We start from the raw sequence: 16,719 nt of genomic DNA, 5'->3' as shown, positions 1-16,719 counted from the left end.
CTCTGAAAATGAAAGAGTTTATGGTTGTTTCCAAGCTTTGGTTTGTGTGTGTGTATGTTTTTTTAAGGAAAACTAGGTAACTAGCACTTTTCAAGCACACTACATCAATGAGCTCAATGCCATTCTTGAATCAGCAAAATGAAGTCAACTGGGCCAAATGGGTAGCGGAACTGTGACGCAATTGTTAACGCTTCTGACTATGGATCATAAGATTCTAGGTTTGGCTCCTGGTTGTCTCGGTTAGATTGTCTTTTTTGTTCTCCCTGACTCTCACGGCGTTACAAACCTTCTTTCCCTTGGATCCATCAGCTCTGTGTATTAGGATCATGCAAATGGAGTACTGTGCCTTCGATAGCTCAGCTGGTAGAGCGGAGGACTGTAGATGATACATTGGCCATCCTTAGGTCACTGGTTCAATTCCTGCTCGAAGGAGTGTGTTTTCTTTTAGGCACTACTTGCCTTGCCCTCTATCTCGCTTATTCTTTACCTTGTGTAAGGGATGCCTGCTTTGGATCGACTAAAACACATTCCCTGACCGGGAATCGAACCCGGCCAGGCGGTGAAAGCGCCGAATCCTAGCCACTAGACCACCAGGGAAGGGCTTGTGGTGACCTGCCCATGAGAGCATCCGTGGATGCCATGTAAAATATGTTGAAGCGCAAGATTGTGTTTTCTGCCTTCAGAAAAGAAGGTCTTTCATTTGTCCTAAAAACATGCTGTGCCCAGCCCCATTTAAGGGTCAAACTCACAACCTACAGATTAAAAGACTGATGTTCTATATAACTGTGTGTACAAGGTCAGTTTTATTTTGTCAAATTTCAAGACTGCCAAGCGGTCTAAAGCGTCCGATCGAATCGCACTTCTGACAAGTTTTTCCACTACAATCATACTGGAACCTTTGCTTGAGCCACTGAGCTCTGAAAATGGAAGTGTTTATGGTTGTTTCCAAGCTTTGGTTTGTGTGTGTGTATGTTTTTTTAAGGAAAACTAGGTAACTAGCACTTTTCAAGCACACTACATCAATGAGCTCAATGCCACTCTTGAATCAGCAAAATGAAGTCAACTGGGCCAAATGGGCAGCGGAACTGTGACGCAATTGTTAACGCTTCTGACTATTGATCATAAGATTCTAGGTTTGGCTCCTGGTTGTCTCGGTTAGATTGTCTTTTTTGTTCTCCCTGACTCTCACGGCGTTACAAACCTTCTTTCCCTTGGATCCATCAGCTCTGTGTATTAGGATCATGCAACTGAAGAACTGTGCCTTCGATAGCTCAGCTGGTAGAGCGGAGGACTGTAGATGATGCGTTGGCAATCCTTAGGTCGCTGGTTCAATTCTGGCTCGAAGGAGTGTGTTTTCTTTTAGGCACTACTTGCCATGCTCTCTATCTCGCTTATTCTTTAACTTGTGCAAGAGATGCCTGCTTTGGATCGACAAAAACACATTCCTTGACCGGGAATCGAACCCGGGCGGTGAAAGTGCCGAATCCTAGCCACTAGACCACCAGGGAAGGGCTGGTGTTGACCTGCCCATGAGAGCATCCGTGGATGCCATGTAAAATATGTTGAAGCGCAAGATTGTGTTTTCTGCCTTCAGAAAAGAAGGTCTTTCATTTGTCCTAAAAACATGCTGTGCCCAGCCCCATTTAAGGGTCAAACTCACAACCTACAGATTAAAAGACTGATGTTCTATATAACTGTGTGTACAAGGTCAGTTTTATTTTGTCAAATTTCAAGACTGCCAAGCGGTCTAAGGCGTCCGATCGAATCGCACTTCTGACAAGTTTTTCCACTACAATCATACTGGAACCTTTGCTTGAGCCACTGAGCTCTGAAAATGAAAGAGTTTATGGTTGTTTCCAAGCTTTGGTTTGTGTGTGTGTATGTTTTTTTAAGGAAAACTAGGTAACTAGCACTTTTCAAGCACACTACATCAATGAGCTCAATGCCATTCTTGAATCAGCAAAATGAAGTCAACTGGGCCAAATGGGTAGCGGAACTGTGACGCTAATTGTTAACGCTTCTGACTATGGATCATAAGATTCTAGGTTTGGCTCCTGGTTGTCTCGGTTAGATTGTCTTTTTTGTTCTCCCTGACTCTCACGGCGTTACAAACCTTCTTTCCCTTGGATCCATCAGCTCTGTGTATTAGGATCATGCAAATGGAGTACTGTGCCTTCGATAGCTCAGCTGGTAGAGCGGAGGACTGTAGATGATACATTGGCCATCCTGAGGTCACTGGTTCAATTCCTGCTCGAAGGAGTGTGTTTTCTTTTAGGCACTACTTGCCTTGCCCTCTATCTCGCTTATTCTTTACCTTGTGTAAGGGATGCCTGCTTTGGATCGACTAAAACACATTCCCTGACCGGGAATCGAACCCGGGCCGCGGCGGTGAAAGCGCCGAATCCTAGCCACTAGACCACCAGGGAAGGGCTTGTGGTGACCTGCCCATGAGAGCATCCGTGGATGCCATGTAAAATATGTTGAAGCGCAAGATTGTGTTTTCTGCCTTCAGAAAAGAAGGTCTTTCATTTGTCCTAAAAACATGCTGTGCCCAGCCCCATTTAAGGGTCAAACTCACAACCTACAGATTAAAAGACTGATGTTCTATATAACTGTGTGTACAAGGTCAGTTTTATTTTGTCAAATTTCAAGACTGCCAAGCGGTCTAAGGCGTCCGATCGAATCGCACTTCTGACAAGTTTTTCCACTACAATCATACTGGAACCTTTGCTTGAGCCACTGAGCTCTGAAAATGGAAGTGTTTATGGTTGTTTCCAAGCTTTGGTTTGTGTGTGTGTATGTTTTTTTAAGGAAAACTAGGTAACTAGCACTTTTCAAGCACACTACATCAATGAGCTCAATGCCACTCTTGAATCAGCAAAATGAAGTCAACTGGGCCAAATGGGCAGCGGAACTGTGACGCAATTGTTAACGCTTCTGACTATTGATCATAAGATTCTAGGTTTGGCTCCTGGTTGTCTCGGTTAGATTGTCTTTTTTGTTCTCCCTGACTCTCACGGCGTTACAAACCTTCTTTCCCTTGGATCCATCAGCTCTGTGTATTAGGATCATGCAACTGAAGAACTGTGCCTTCGATAGCTCAGCTGGTAGAGCGGAGGACTGTAGATGATGCGTTGGCAATCCTTAGGTCGCTGGTTCAATTCTGGCTCGAAGGAGTGTGTTTTCTTTTAGGCACTACTTGCCATGCTCTCTATCTCGCTTATTCTTTAACTTGTGCAAGAGATGCCTGCTTTGGATCGACAAAAACACATTCCTTGACCGGGAATCGAACCCGGGCGGTGAAAGTGCCGAATCCTAGCCACTAGACCACCAGGGAAGGGCTGGTGTTGACCTGCCCATGAGAGCATCCGTGGATGCCATGTAAAATATGTTGAAGCGCAAGATTGTGTTTTCTGCCTTCAGAAAAGAAGGTCTTTCATTTGTCCTAAAAACATGCTGTGCCCAGCCCCATTTAAGGGTCAAACTCACAACCTACAGATTAAAAGACTGATGTTCTATATAACTGTGTGTACAAGGTCAGTTTTATTTTGTCAAATTTCAAGACTGCCAAGCGGTCTAAGGCGTCCGATCGAATCGCACTTCTGACAAGTTTTTCCACTACAATCATACTGGAACCTTTGCTTGAGCCACTGAGCTCTGAAAATGAAAGAGTTTATGGTTGTTTCCAAGCTTTGGTTTGTGTGTGTGTATGTTTTTTTAAGGAAAACTAGGTAACTAGCACTTTTCAAGCACACTACATCAATGAGCTCAATGCCATTCTTGAATCAGCAAAATGAAGTCAACTGGGCCAAATGGGTAGCGGAACTGTGACGCAATTGTTAACGCTTCTGACTATGGATCATAAGATTCTAGGTTTGGCTCCTGGTTGTCTCGGTTAGATTGTCTTTTTTGTTCTCCCTGACTCTCACGGCGTTACAAACCTTCTTTCCCTTGGATCCATCAGCTCTGTGTATTAGGATCATGCAAATGGAGTACTGTGCCTTCGATAGCTCAGCTGGTAGAGCGGAGGACTGTAGATGATACATTGGCCATCCTTAGGTCACTGGTTCAATTCCTGCTCGAAGGAGTGTGTTTTCTTTTAGGCACTACTTGCCTTGCCCTCTATCTCGCTTATTCTTTACCTTGTGTAAGGGATGCCTGCTTTGGATCGACTAAAACACATTCCCTGACCGGGAATCGAACCCGGCCGTGGCGGTGAAAGTGCCGAATCCTAGCCACTAGACCACCAGGGAAGGGCTTGTGGTGACCTGCCCATGAGAGCATCCGTGGATGCCATGTAAAATATGTTGAAGCGCAAGATTGTGTTTTCTGCCTTCAGAAAAGAAGGTCTTTCATTTGTCCTAAAAACATGCTGTGCCCAGCCCCATTTAAGGGTCAAACTCACAACCTACAGATTAAAAGACTGATGTTCTATATAACTGTGTGTACAAGGTCAGTTTTATTTTGTCAAATTTCAAGACTGCCAAGCGGTCTAAGGCGTCCGATCGAATCGCACTTCTGACAAGTTTTTCCACTACAATCATACTGGAACCTTTGCTTGAGCCACTGAGCTCTGAAAATGGAAGTGTTTATGGTTGTTTCCAAGCTTTGGTTTGTGTGTGTGTATGTTTTTTTTAAGGAAAACTAGGTAACTAGCACTTTTCAAGCACACTACATCAATGAGCTCAATGCCACTCTTGAATCAGCAAAATGAAGTCAACTGGGCCAAATGGGCAGCGGAACTGTGACGCAATTGTTAACGCTTCTGACTATTGATCATAAGATTCTAGGTTTGGCTCCTGGTTGTCTCGGTTAGATTGTCTTTTTTGTTCTCCCTGACTCTCACGGCGTTACAAACCTTCTTTCCCTTGGATCCATCAGCTCTGTGTATTAGGATCATGCAACTGAAGAACTGTGCCTTCGATAGCTCAGCTGGTAGAGCGGAGGACTGTAGATGATGCGTTGGCAATCCTTAGGTCGCTGGTTCAATTCTGGCTCGAAGGAGTGTGTTTTCTTTTAGGCACTACTTGCCATGCTCTCTATCTCGCTTATTCTTTAACTTGTGCAAGAGATGCCTGCTTTGGATCGACAAAAACACATTCCTTGACCGGGAATCGAACCCGGGCGGTGAAAGTGCCGAATCCTAGCCACTAGACCACCAGGGAAGGGCTGGTGTTGACCTGCCCATGAGAGCATCCGTGGATGCCATGTAAAATATGTTGAAGCGCAAGATTGTGTTTTCTGCCTTCAGAAAAGAAGGTCTTTCATTTGTCCTAAAAACATGCTGTGCCCAGCCCCATTTAAGGGTCAAACTCACAACCTACAGATTAAAAGACTGATGTTCTATATAACTGTGTGTACAAGGTCAGTTTTATTTTGTCAAATTTCAAGACTGCCAAGCGGTCTAAGGCGTCCGATCGAATCGCACTTCTGACAAGTTTTTCCACTACAATCATACTGGAACCTTTGCTTGAGCCACTGAGCTCTGAAAATGAAAGAGTTTATGGTTGTTTCCAAGCTTTGGTTTGTGTGTGTGTATGTTTTTTTAAGGAAAACTAGGTAACTAGCACTTTTCAAGCACACTACATCAATGAGCTCAATGCCATTCTTGAATCAGCAAAATGAAGTCAACTGGGCCAAATGGGTAGCGGAACTGTGACGCAATTGTTAACGCTTCTGACTATGGATCATAAGATTCTAGGTTTGGCTCCTGGTTGTCTCGGTTAGATTGTCTTTTTTGTTCTCCCTGACTCTCACGGCGTTACAAACCTTCTTTCCCTTGGATCCATCAGCTCTGTGTATTAGGATCATGCAAATGGAGTACTGTGCCTTCGATAGCTCAGCTGGTAGAGCGGAGGACTGTAGATGATACATTGGCCATCCTTAGGTCACTGGTTCAATTCCTGCTCGAAGGAGTGTGTTTTCTTTTAGGCACTACTTGCCTTGCCCTCTATCTCGCTTATTCTTTACCTTGTGTAAGGGATGCCTGCTTTGGATCGACAAAAACACATTCCCTGACCGGGAATCGAACCCGGGCGGTGAAAGTGCCGAATCCTAGCCACTAGACCACCAGGGAAGGGCTTGTGGTGACCTGCCCATGAGAGCATCCGTGGATGCCATGTAAAATATGTTGAAGCGCAAGATTGTGTTTTCTGCCTTCAGAAAAGAAGGTCTTTCATTTGTCCTAAAAACATGCTGTGCCCAGCCCCATTTAAGGGTCAAACTCACAACCTACAGATTAAAAGACTGATGTTCTATATAACTGTGTGTACAAGGTCAGTTTTATTTTGTCAAATTTCAAGACTGCCAAGCGGTCTAAGGCGTCCGATCGAATCGCACTTCTGACAAGTTTTTCCACTACAATCATACTGGAACCTTTGCTTGAGCCACTGAGCTCTGAAAATGGAAGTGTTTATGGTTGTTTCCAAGCTTTGGTTTGTGTGTGTGTATGTTTTTTTTAAGGAAAACTAGGTAACTAGCACTTTTCAAGCACACTACATCAATGAGCTCAATGCCACTCTTGAATCAGCAAAATGAAGTCAACTGGGCCAAATGGGCAGCGGAACTGTGACGCAATTGTTAACGCTTCTGACTATGGATCATAAGATTCTAGGTTTGGCTCCTGGTTGTCTCGGTTAGATTGTCTTTTTTTGTTCTCCCTGACTCTCACGGCGTTACAAACCTTCTTTCCCTTGGATCCATCAGCTCTGTGTATTAGGATCATGCAACTGAAGAACTGTGCCTTCGATAGCTCAGCTGGTAGAGCGGAGGACTGTAGATGATACATTGGCCATCCTTAGGTCACTGGTTCAATTCCTGCTCGAAGGAGTGTGTTTTCTTTTAGGCACTACTTGCCTTGCCCTCTATCTCGCTTATTCTTTACCTTGTGTAAGGGATGCCTGCTTTGGATCGACTAAAACACATTCCCTGACCGGGAATCGAACCCGGGCCGCGGCGGTGAAAGCACCGAATCCTAGCCACTAGACCACCAGGGAAGGGCTTGTGGTGACCTGCCCATGAGAGCATCCGTGGATGCCATGTAAAATATGTTGAAGCGCAAGATTGTGTTTTCTGCCTTCAGAAAAGAAGGTCTTTCATTTGTCCTAAAAACATGCTGTGCCCAGCCCCATTTAAGGGTCAAACTCACAACCTACAGATTAAAAGACTGATGTTCTATATAACTGTGTGTACAAGGTCAGTTTTATTTTGTCAAATTTCAAGACTGCCAAGCGGTCTAAGGCGTCCGATCGAATCGCACTTCTGACAAGTTTTTCCACTACAATCATACTGGAACCTTTGCTTGAGCCACTGAGCTCTGAAAATGGAAGTGTTTATGGTTGTTTCCAAGCTTTGGTTTGTGTGTGTGTATGTTTTTTTAAGGAAAACTAGGTAACTAGCACTTTTCAAGCACACTACATCAATGAGCTCAATGCCACTCTTGAATCAGCAAAATGAAGTCAACTGGGCCAAATGGGCAGCGGAACTGTGACGCAATTGTTAACGCTTCTGACTATGGATCATAAGATTCTAGGTTTGGCTCCTGGTTGTCTCGGTTAGATTGTCTTTTTTTGTTCTCCCTTACTCTCACGGCGTTGCAAACCTTCTTTCCCTTGGATCCATCAGCTCTGTGTATTAGGATCATGCAACTGAAGAACTGTGCCTTCGATAGCTCAGCTGGTAGAGCGGAGGACTGTAGATGATGCGTTGGCAATCCTTAGGTCGCTGGTTCAATTCTGGCTCGAAGGAGTGTGTTTTCTTTTAGGCACTACTTGCCATGCTCTCTATCTCGCTTATTCTTTAACTTGTGCAAGAGATGCCTGCTTTGGATCGACAAAAACACATTCCTTGACCGGGAATCGAACCCGGGCGGTGAAAGTGCCGAATCCTAGCCACTAGACCACCAGGGAAGGGCTGGTGTTGACCTGCCCATGAGAGCATCCGTGGATGCCATGTAAAATATGTTGAAGCGCAAGATTGTGTTTTCTGCCTTCAGAAAAGAAGGTCTTTCATTTGTCCTAAAAACATGCTGTGCCCAGCCCCATTTAAGGGTCAAACTCACAACCTACAGATTAAAAGACTGATGTTCTATATAACTGTGTGTACAAGGTCAGTTTTATTTTGTCAAATTTCAAGACTGCCAAGCGGTCTAAAGCGTCCGATCGAATCGCACTTCTGACAAGTTTTTCCACTACAATCATACTGGAACCTTTGCTTGAGCCACTGAGCTCTGAAAATGAAAGAGTTTATGGTTGTTTCCAAGCTTTGGTTTGTGTGTGTGTATGTTTTTTTAAGGAAAACTAGGTAACTAGCACTTTTCAAGCACACTACATCAATGAGCTCAATGCCACTCTTGAATCAGCAAAATGAAGTCAACTGGGCCAATGGGCAGGAACTGTGACACAATTGTTAACGCTTCTGACTATGGATCATAAGATTCTAGGTTTGGCTCCTGGTTGTCTCGGTTAGATTGTCTTTTTTTGTTCTCCCTGACTCTCACGGCGTTACAAACCTTCTTTCCCTTGGATCCATCAGCTCTGTGTATTAGGATCATGCAAATGGAGTACTGTGCCTTCGATAGCTCAGCTGGTAGAGCGGAGGACTGTAGATGATACATTGGCCATCCTGAGGTCGCTGGTTCAATTGCGGCTTGAAGGAGTGTGTTTTGTTTTAGGCACTACTTGCCCTGCCCTCTATCTCGCTTATTATTTACCTTGTGTAAGAGATGCCTGCTTTGGATCGACAAAAACACATTCCCTGACCGGGAATCGAACCCAGGCCGCGGCGGTGAGAGCGCCGAATCCTAGCCACTAGACCACCAGGGAAGGGCTTGTGTTGACCTGCCCATGAGAGCATCCGTGGATGCCATGTAAAATATGTTGAAGCGCAAGATTGTGTTTTCTGCCTTCAGAAAAGAAGGTCTTTCATTTGTCCTAAAAACATGCTGTGCCCAGCCCCATTTAAGGGTCAAACTCACAACCTACAGATTAAAAGACTGATGTTCTATATAACTGTGTGTACAAGGTCAGTTTTATTTTGTCAAATTTCAAGACTGCCAAGCGGTCTAAGGCGTCCGATCGAATCGCACTTCTGACAAGTTTTTCCACTACAATCATACTGGAACCTTTGCTTGAGCTACTGAGCTCTGAAAATGGAAGCGTTTATGGTTGTTTCCAAGTTTGTGTGTGTGTATGTTTTTTTAAGGAAAACTAGGTAACTAGCACTTTTCAAGCACACTACATCAATGCCACTCTTGAATCAGCAAAATGAAGTCAACTGGGCAGCAGAGCTGTGACACAATTGTTAACGCTTCTGACTATGGATCATAAGATTCTAGGTTTGGCTCCTGGTTGTCTCGGTTAGATTGTCTTTTTTGTTCTCCCTGACTCTCACGGCGTTACAAACCTTCTTTCCCTTGGATCCATCAGCTCTGTGTATTAGGATCATGCAAAGGAATTACTGTGCCTTCGATAGCTCAGCTGGTTTTTCCACTACAATCATACTGGAACCTTTGCTTGAGCCACTGAACTCTGAAAATGGAAGTGTTTATGGTTGTTTCCAAGTTTGTGTGTGTATGTTTTTTTAAGGAAAACTAGGTAACTAGCACTTTTCAAGCACACTACATCAATGAGCTCAATGCCATTCTTGAATCAGCAAAATTAAGTCAACTGGGCCAAATGGGCAGCGGAACTTTGACGCAATTGTTAACGCTTCTGAATGTGTATCATAAGATTCTAGGTTTGGCTCCTGGTTGTCTTGGTTAGACTGTCTTTTTTGTTCTCCCTGACTGATGTAAAATATGTTGAAGCGCAAGTTTGTTTTTCATTTGTCCTAAAAACATGCTGTGCCCAGCCCCATTTAAGGGTCAAACTCACAACCTACAGATTAAAAGACTGATGTTCTATCTAACTGTGCGTACAAGGTCAGTTTTATTTTGTCAAATTTCAAGACTGCCAAGCGGTCTAAGGCATCCGTTCGAATCGCACTTCTGACAAGTTTTTCCACTACAATCATACTGGAACCTTTGCTTGAGCCACTGAGCTCTGAAAATGGAAGTGTTTATGGTTGTTTCCAAGCTTTGGTTTGTGTGTGTGTATGCTTGTTTTTAAGGATAACTAGGTAACTAGCACTTTTCAAGCACACTACATCAATGAGCTCAATGCCACTCTTGAATCAGCAAAATGATGTCATCTGGGCCAAATGGGCAGTGGAACTGTGACGCAATTGTTAACGCTTCTGACTATGGATCATAAGATTCTAGGTTTGGCTCCTGGTTGTCTCGGTTAGACTGTCTTTTTTTGTTCTCCCTGACTCTCACACGTTACAAACCTACTTTCCCTTGGATCCATCAGCTCTGTGTATTAGGATCATGCAATCTAAGTACTGTGCCTTCGATAGCTCAGCTGGTAGAGCGGAGGACTGTAGATGATACATTTGCCATCCTGAGGTCGCTGGTTCAATTGCGGCTTGAAGGAGTGTGTTTTGTTTTAGGCACTACTTGCCCTGCCCTCTATCTCGCTTATTATTTACCTTGTGTAAGAGATGCCTGCTTTGGATCGACAAAAACACATTCCCTGACCGGGAATCGAACCCGGGCCGCGGCGGTGAGAGCGCCGAATCCTAGCCACTAGACCACCAGGGAAGGGCTTGTGTTGACCTGCCCATGAGAGCATCCGTGGATGCCATGTAAAATATGTTGAAGCGCAAGATTGTGTTTTCTGCCTTCAGAAAAGAAGGTCTTTCATTTGTCCTAAAAACATGCTGTGCCCAGCCCCATTTAAGGGTCAAACTCACAACCTACAGATTAAAAGACTGATGTTCTATATAACTGTGTGTACAAGGTCAGTTTTATTTTGTCAAATTTCAAGACTGCCAAGCGGTCTAAGGCGTCCGATCGAATCGCACTTCTGACAAGTTTTTCCACTACAATCATACTGGAACCTTTGCTTGAGCTACTGAGCTCTGAAAATGGAAGCGTTTATGGTTGTTTCCAAGTTTGTGTGTGTGTATGTTTTTTTAAGGAAAACTAGGTAACTAGCACTTTTCAAGCACACTACATCAATGCCACTCTTGAATCAGCAAAATGAAGTCAACTGGGCAGCAGAGCTGTGACACAATTGTTAACGCTTCTGACTATGGATCATAAGATTCTAGGTTTGGCTCCTGGTTGTCTCGGTTAGATTGTCTTTTTTGTTCTCCCTGACTCTCACGGCGTTACAAACCTTCTTTCCCTTGGATCCATCAGCTCTGTGTATTAGGATCATGCAAAGGAATTACTGTGCCTTCGATAGCTCAGCTGGTTTTTCCACTACAATCATACTGGAACCTTTGCTTGAGCCACTGAACTCTGAAAATGGAAGTGTTTATGGTTGTTTCCAAGTTTGTGTGTGTATGTTTTTTTTAAGGAAAACTAGGTAACTAGCACTTTTCAAGCACACTACATCAATGAGCTCAATGCCATTCTTGAATCAGCAAAATTAAGTCAACTGGGCCAAATGGGCAGCGGAACTTTGACGCAATTGTTAACGCTTCTGACTATGGATCATAAGATTCTAGGTTTGGCTCCTGGTTGTCTCGGTTAGACTGTCTTTTTTTGTTCTCCCTGACTCTCACACGTTACAAACCTACTTTCCCTTGGATCCATCAGCTCTGTGTATTAGGATCATGCAATCTAAGTACTGTGCCTTCGATAGCTCAGCTGGTAGAGCGGAGGACTGTAGATGATACATTTGCCATCCTGAGGTCGCTGGTTCAATTGCGGCTTGAAGGAGTGTGTTTTGTTTTAGGCACTACTTGCCCTGCCCTCTATCTCGCTTATTATTTACCTTGTGTAAGAGATGCCTGCTTTGGATCGACAAAAACACATTCCCTGACCGGGAATCGAACCCGGGCCGCGGCGGTGAGAGCGCCGAATCCTAGTCACTAGACCACCAGGGAAGGGCTTGTGTTGACCTGCCCATGAGAGCATCCGTGGATGCCATGTAAAATATGTTGAAGCGCAAGATTGTGTTTTCTGCCTTCAGAAAAGAAGGTCTTTCATTTGTCCTAAAAACATGCTGTGCCCAGCCCCATTTAAGGGTCAAACTCACAACCTACAGATTAAAAGACTGATGTTCTATATAACTGTGTGTACAAGGTCAGTTTTATTTTGTCAAATTTCAAGACTGCCAAGCGGTCTAAGGCGTCCGATCGAATCGCACTTCTGACAAGTTTTTCCACTACAATCATTCTGGAACCTTTGCTTGAGCTACTGAGCTCTGAAAATGGAAGCGTTTATGGTTGTTTCCAAGTTTGTGTGTGTGTATGTTTTTTTTAAGGAAAACTAGGTAACTAGCACTTTTCAAGCACACTACATCAATGCCACTCTTGAATCAGCAAAATGAAGTCAACTGGGCAGCAGAGCTGTGACACAATTGTTAACGCTTCTGACTATGGATCATAAGATTCTAGGTTTGGCTCCTGGTTGTCTCGGTTAGATTGTCTTTTTTTGTTCTCCCTGACTCTCACGGCGTTACAAACCTTCTTTCCCTTGGATCCATCAGCTCTGTGTATTAGGATCATGCAAAGGAATTACTGTGCCTTCGATAGCTCAGCTGGTTTTTCCACTACAATCATACTGGAACCTTTGCTTGAGCCACTGAACTCTGAAAATGGAAGTGTTTATGGTTGTTTCCAAGTTTGTGTGTGTATGTTTTTTTAAGGAAAACTAGGTAACTAGCACTTTTCAAGCACACTACATCAATGAGCTCAATGCCATTCTTGAATCAGCAAAATTAAGTCAACTGGGCCAAATGGGCAGCGGAACTTTGACGCAATTGTTAACGCTTCTGAATGTGGATCATAAGATTCTAGGTTTGGCTCCTGGTTGTCTTGGTTAGACTGTCTTTTTTTGTTCTCCCTGACTGATGTAAAATATGTTGAAGCGCAAGTTTGTTTTTCATTTGTCATAAAAACATGCTGTGCCCAGCCCCATTTAAGGGTCAAACTCACAACCTACAGATTAAAAGACTGATGTTCTATCTAACTGTGCGTACAAGGTCAGTTTTATTTTGTCAAATTTCAAGACTGCCAAGCGGTCTAAGGCATCCGTTCGAATCGCACTTCTGACAAGTTTTTCCACTACAATCATACTGGAACCTTTGCTTGAGCCACTGAGCTCTGAAATTGGAAGTGTTTATGGTTGTTTCCAAGCTTTGGTTTGTGTGTGTGTATGTTTGTTTTTAAGGATAACTAGGTAACTAGCACTTTTCAAGCACACTACATCAATGAGCTCAATGCCACTCTTGAATCAGCAAAATGATGTCATCTGGGCCAAATGGGCAGTGGAACTGTGACGCAATTGTTAACGCTTCTGACTATGGATCATAAGATTCTAGGTTTGGCTCCTGGTTGTCTCGGTTAGACTGTCTTTTTTTGTTCTCCCTGACTCTCACACGTTACAAACCTACTTTCCCTTGGATCCATCAGCTCTGTGTATTAGGATCATGCAATCTAAGTACTGTGCCTTTGATAGCTCAGCTGGTAGAGCGGAGGACTGTAGATGATACATTTGCCATCCTGAGGTCGCTGGTTCAATTGCGGCTTGAAGGAGTGTGTTTTGTTTTAGGCACTACTTGCCCTGCCCTCTATCTCGCTTATTATTTACCTTGTGTAAGAGATGCCTGCTTTGGATCGAAAAAAACACATTCCCTGACCGGGAATCGAACCCGGGCCGCGGCGGTGAGAGCGCCGAATCCTAGCCACTAGACCACCAGGGAAGGGCTTGTGTTGACCTGCCCATGAGAACATCCGTGGATGCCATGTAAAATATGTTGAAGCGCAAGATTGTGTTTTCTGCCTTCAGAAAAGAAGGTCTTTCATTTGTCCTAAAAACATGCTGTGCCCAGCCCCATTTAAGGGTCAAACTCACAACCTACAGATTAAAAGACTGATGTTCTATATAACTGTGTGTACAAGGTCAGTTTTATTTTGTCAAATTTCAAGACTGCCAAGCGGTCTAAGGCGTCCGATCGAATCGCACTTCTGACAAGTTTTTCCACTACAATCATACTGGAACCTTTGCTTGAGCCACTGAGCTCTGAAAATGAAAGAGTTTATGGTTGTTTCCAAGCTTTGGATTGTGTGTGTGTATGTTTTTTTTAAGGAAAACTAGGTAACTAGCACTTTTCAAGCACACTACATCAATGAGCTCAATGCCATTCTTGAATCAGCAAAATGAAGTCAACTGGGCCAAATGGGCAGCGGAACTGTGATGCAATTGTTAACGCTTCTGACTATGGATCATAAGATTCTAGGTTTGGCTCCTGGTTGTCTCGGTTAGATTGTCTTTTTATGTTCTCCATGATTCTCACGGCGTTACAAACCTTATTTCCCTTGGATCCATCAGCTCTGTGTATTAGGATCATGCAAATGAAGTACTGTGCCTTCGATAGCTCAGCTGGTAGAGCGGAGGACTGTAGATGACACATTGGCCATCCTTAGGTCATTTGTCCTAAAAACATGCTGTGCCCAGCCCCATTTAATGGTCAAACTCACAACCTACAGATTAAAAGACTGATGTTCTATCTAACTGTGCGTACAAGGTCAGTTTTATTTTGTCAAATTTCAAGACTGCCAAGCGGTCTAAGGCGTCCGTTCGAATCGCACTTCTGACAAGTTTTTCCACTACAATCATACTGGAACCTTTGCTTGAGCCACTGAGCTCTGAAAATGGAAGTGTTTATGGTTGTTTCCAAGCTTTGGTTTGTGTGTGTGTGTGTGCGTGTGTGTGTGTGTGTGTGTGTGTGTGTGTTTTTTTAAGGATAACTAGCTAACTAGCATTTTTCAAGCACACTACATCAATGAGCTCAATGCCACTCTTGAATCAGCAAAATGAAGTCAACTGGGACAAATGGGCAGTGGAACTGTGACGCAATTGTTAACGCTTCTGACTATGGATCATAAGATTCTAGGTTTGGCTCCTGGTTGTCTCGGTTAGACTGTCTTTTTTTGTTCTCCCTGACTGATGTAAAATATGTTGAAGCGCAAGTTTGTTTTTCATTTGTCCTAAAAACATGCTGTGCCCAGCCCCATTTAAGGGTCAAACTCACAACCTACAGATTAAAAGACTGATGTTCTATCTAACTGTGCGTACAAGGTCAGTTTTTTTTGTCAAATTTCAAGACTGCCAAGCGGTCTAAGGCATCCGTTCGAATCGCACTTCTGACAAGTTTTTCCACTACAATCATACTGGAAACTTTGCTTGAGCCACTGAGCTCTGAAAATGGAAGTGTTTATGGTTGTTTCCAAGCTTTGGTTTGTGTGTGTGTATGTTTTTTTTAAGGAAAACTAGGTAACTAGCACTTTTCAAGCACACTACATCAATGAGCTCAATGCCACTCATGAATCAGCAAAATGAAGTCAACTGGGCCAAATGGGCAGCGGAACTGTGATGCAATTGTTAACGCTTCTGACTATGGATCATAAGATTCTAGGTTTGGCTCCTGGTTGTCTCGGTTAGATTGTTTTTTTTTGTTCTCCCTGACTCTCACGACGTTACAAACCTTCTTTCCCTTGGATCCATCAGCTCTGTGTATTAGGATCATGCAAATGAAGTACTGTGCCTTCGATAGCTCAGCTGGTAGAGGGTCACAGATGACCATACTGTAGATGATACGTTGGTCATCCTTAGGTCGCTGGTTCACTTCCGGCTCGAAGGAGTGTGTTTTCTTTTAGGCACTACTTGCCTTGCCCTCTACCTCGCTTATTCTTTACCTTGTGTAAGAGATGCCTGCTTTGAATCGACAAAAACACATTCCCTGACCGGGAATCGAACCCGGGCTGCAGCGGTGAAAGCGCCGAATCCTAGCCTCTAGACCACCAGGGAAGGGCTTAAGTTGACCTGCCCATGAGAGCATCCATGGATGCCATGTAAAATATGTTGATGCTCAAGATTGTGTTTTCTGCCTTCAGAAAAGAAGGTCTTTCATTTGTCCTAAAAACATGCTGTGCCCAGCCCCATTTAAGGTTCAAACTCACAACCTACAGATTAAAAGACTGATGTTCTATCTAACTGTGCGTACAAGGTCAGTTTTATTTTGTCAAATTTCAAGACTGCCAAGCGGTCTAAGGCGTCCGATCGAATTGCAAGTCTGACAAGTTTTTCCTCTACAATCATACTGGAACCTTTGCTTGAGCCACTGAGCTCTGAAAATGAAAGAGTTTATGGTTGTTTCCAAGCTTTGGATTGTGTGTGTGTATGTTTTTTTTAAGGAAAACTAGGTAACTAGCACTTTTCAAGCACACTACATCAATGAGCTCAATGCCACTCATGAATCAGCAAAATGAAGTCAACTGGGCCAAATGGGCAGCGGAACTGTGATGCAATTGTTAACGCTTCTGACTATGGATCATAAGATTCTAGGTTTGGCTCCTGGTTGTCTCGGTTAGATTGTTTTTTTTTGTTCTCCCTGACTCTCACGACGTTACAAACCTTCTTTCCCTTGGATCCATCAGCTCTGTGTATTAGGATCATGCAAATGAAGTACTGTGCCTTCGATAGCTCAGCTGGTAGAGGGTCACAGATGACCATACTGTAGATGATACGTTGGTCATCCTTAGGTCGCTGGTTCATTTCCGGCTCGAAGGAGTGTGTTTTCTTTTAGGCACTACTTGCCTTGCCCTCTACCTCGCTTATTCTTTACCTTGTGTAAGAGATGCCTGCTTTGAATCGACAAAAACACA

General features: G+C 43.8%; 10 non-coding genes across 10 annotated transcripts; 4 read left to right on the top strand and 6 right to left on the bottom strand.

Annotated features, from left to right (window-relative positions):
- The first annotated feature begins 1,260 nt into the window (after positions 1 to 1,260).
- trnay-gua (transfer RNA tyrosine (anticodon GUA)) lies at positions 1,261 to 1,347 on the top strand. The gene is given in 2 exon segments: positions 1,261 to 1,297; positions 1,312 to 1,347. It is a non-coding gene; the product is annotated as a tRNA-Tyr (tRNA).
- Positions 1,348 to 2,354: 1,007 nt separating this feature from the next.
- On the bottom strand, positions 2,355 to 2,426 carry trnae-uuc (transfer RNA glutamic acid (anticodon UUC)). The gene has a single exon. It is a non-coding gene; the product is annotated as a tRNA-Glu (tRNA).
- A 663-nt stretch (positions 2,427 to 3,089) lies between these two features.
- Positions 3,090 to 3,176, top strand: trnay-gua (transfer RNA tyrosine (anticodon GUA)). The gene is given in 2 exon segments: positions 3,090 to 3,126; positions 3,141 to 3,176. It is a non-coding gene; the product is annotated as a tRNA-Tyr (tRNA).
- A 1,741-nt stretch (positions 3,177 to 4,917) lies between these two features.
- Positions 4,918 to 5,004, top strand: trnay-gua (transfer RNA tyrosine (anticodon GUA)). The gene is given in 2 exon segments: positions 4,918 to 4,954; positions 4,969 to 5,004. It is a non-coding gene; the product is annotated as a tRNA-Tyr (tRNA).
- Positions 5,005 to 6,923: 1,919 nt separating this feature from the next.
- Positions 6,924 to 6,995, bottom strand: trnae-uuc (transfer RNA glutamic acid (anticodon UUC)). Its single transcript has one exon. It is a non-coding gene; the product is annotated as a tRNA-Glu (tRNA).
- A 664-nt stretch (positions 6,996 to 7,659) lies between these two features.
- Positions 7,660 to 7,746, top strand: trnay-gua (transfer RNA tyrosine (anticodon GUA)). Its single transcript is given in 2 exon segments — positions 7,660 to 7,696; positions 7,711 to 7,746. It is a non-coding gene; the product is annotated as a tRNA-Tyr (tRNA).
- Positions 7,747 to 8,750: 1,004 nt separating this feature from the next.
- On the bottom strand, positions 8,751 to 8,822 carry trnae-cuc (transfer RNA glutamic acid (anticodon CUC)). Its single transcript has one exon. It is a non-coding gene; the product is annotated as a tRNA-Glu (tRNA).
- A 1,745-nt stretch (positions 8,823 to 10,567) lies between these two features.
- Positions 10,568 to 10,639, bottom strand: trnae-cuc (transfer RNA glutamic acid (anticodon CUC)). Its single transcript has one exon. It is a non-coding gene; the product is annotated as a tRNA-Glu (tRNA).
- A 1,223-nt stretch (positions 10,640 to 11,862) lies between these two features.
- On the bottom strand, positions 11,863 to 11,934 carry trnae-cuc (transfer RNA glutamic acid (anticodon CUC)). Its single transcript has one exon. It is a non-coding gene; the product is annotated as a tRNA-Glu (tRNA).
- A 1,748-nt stretch (positions 11,935 to 13,682) lies between these two features.
- trnae-cuc (transfer RNA glutamic acid (anticodon CUC)) lies at positions 13,683 to 13,754 on the bottom strand. Its single transcript has one exon. It is a non-coding gene; the product is annotated as a tRNA-Glu (tRNA).
- Between the last annotated feature and the right edge of the window lie 2,965 nt (positions 13,755 to 16,719).

The sequence above is a fragment of the Xyrauchen texanus genome, chromosome 29 (genome assembly GCF_025860055.1).
Source record: "Xyrauchen texanus isolate HMW12.3.18 chromosome 29, RBS_HiC_50CHRs, whole genome shotgun sequence".
Classification (NCBI taxonomy): Eukaryota; Metazoa; Chordata; class Actinopteri; order Cypriniformes; family Catostomidae; genus Xyrauchen; species Xyrauchen texanus.
This window is presented reverse-complemented; position numbering and strand designations above follow the sequence as displayed.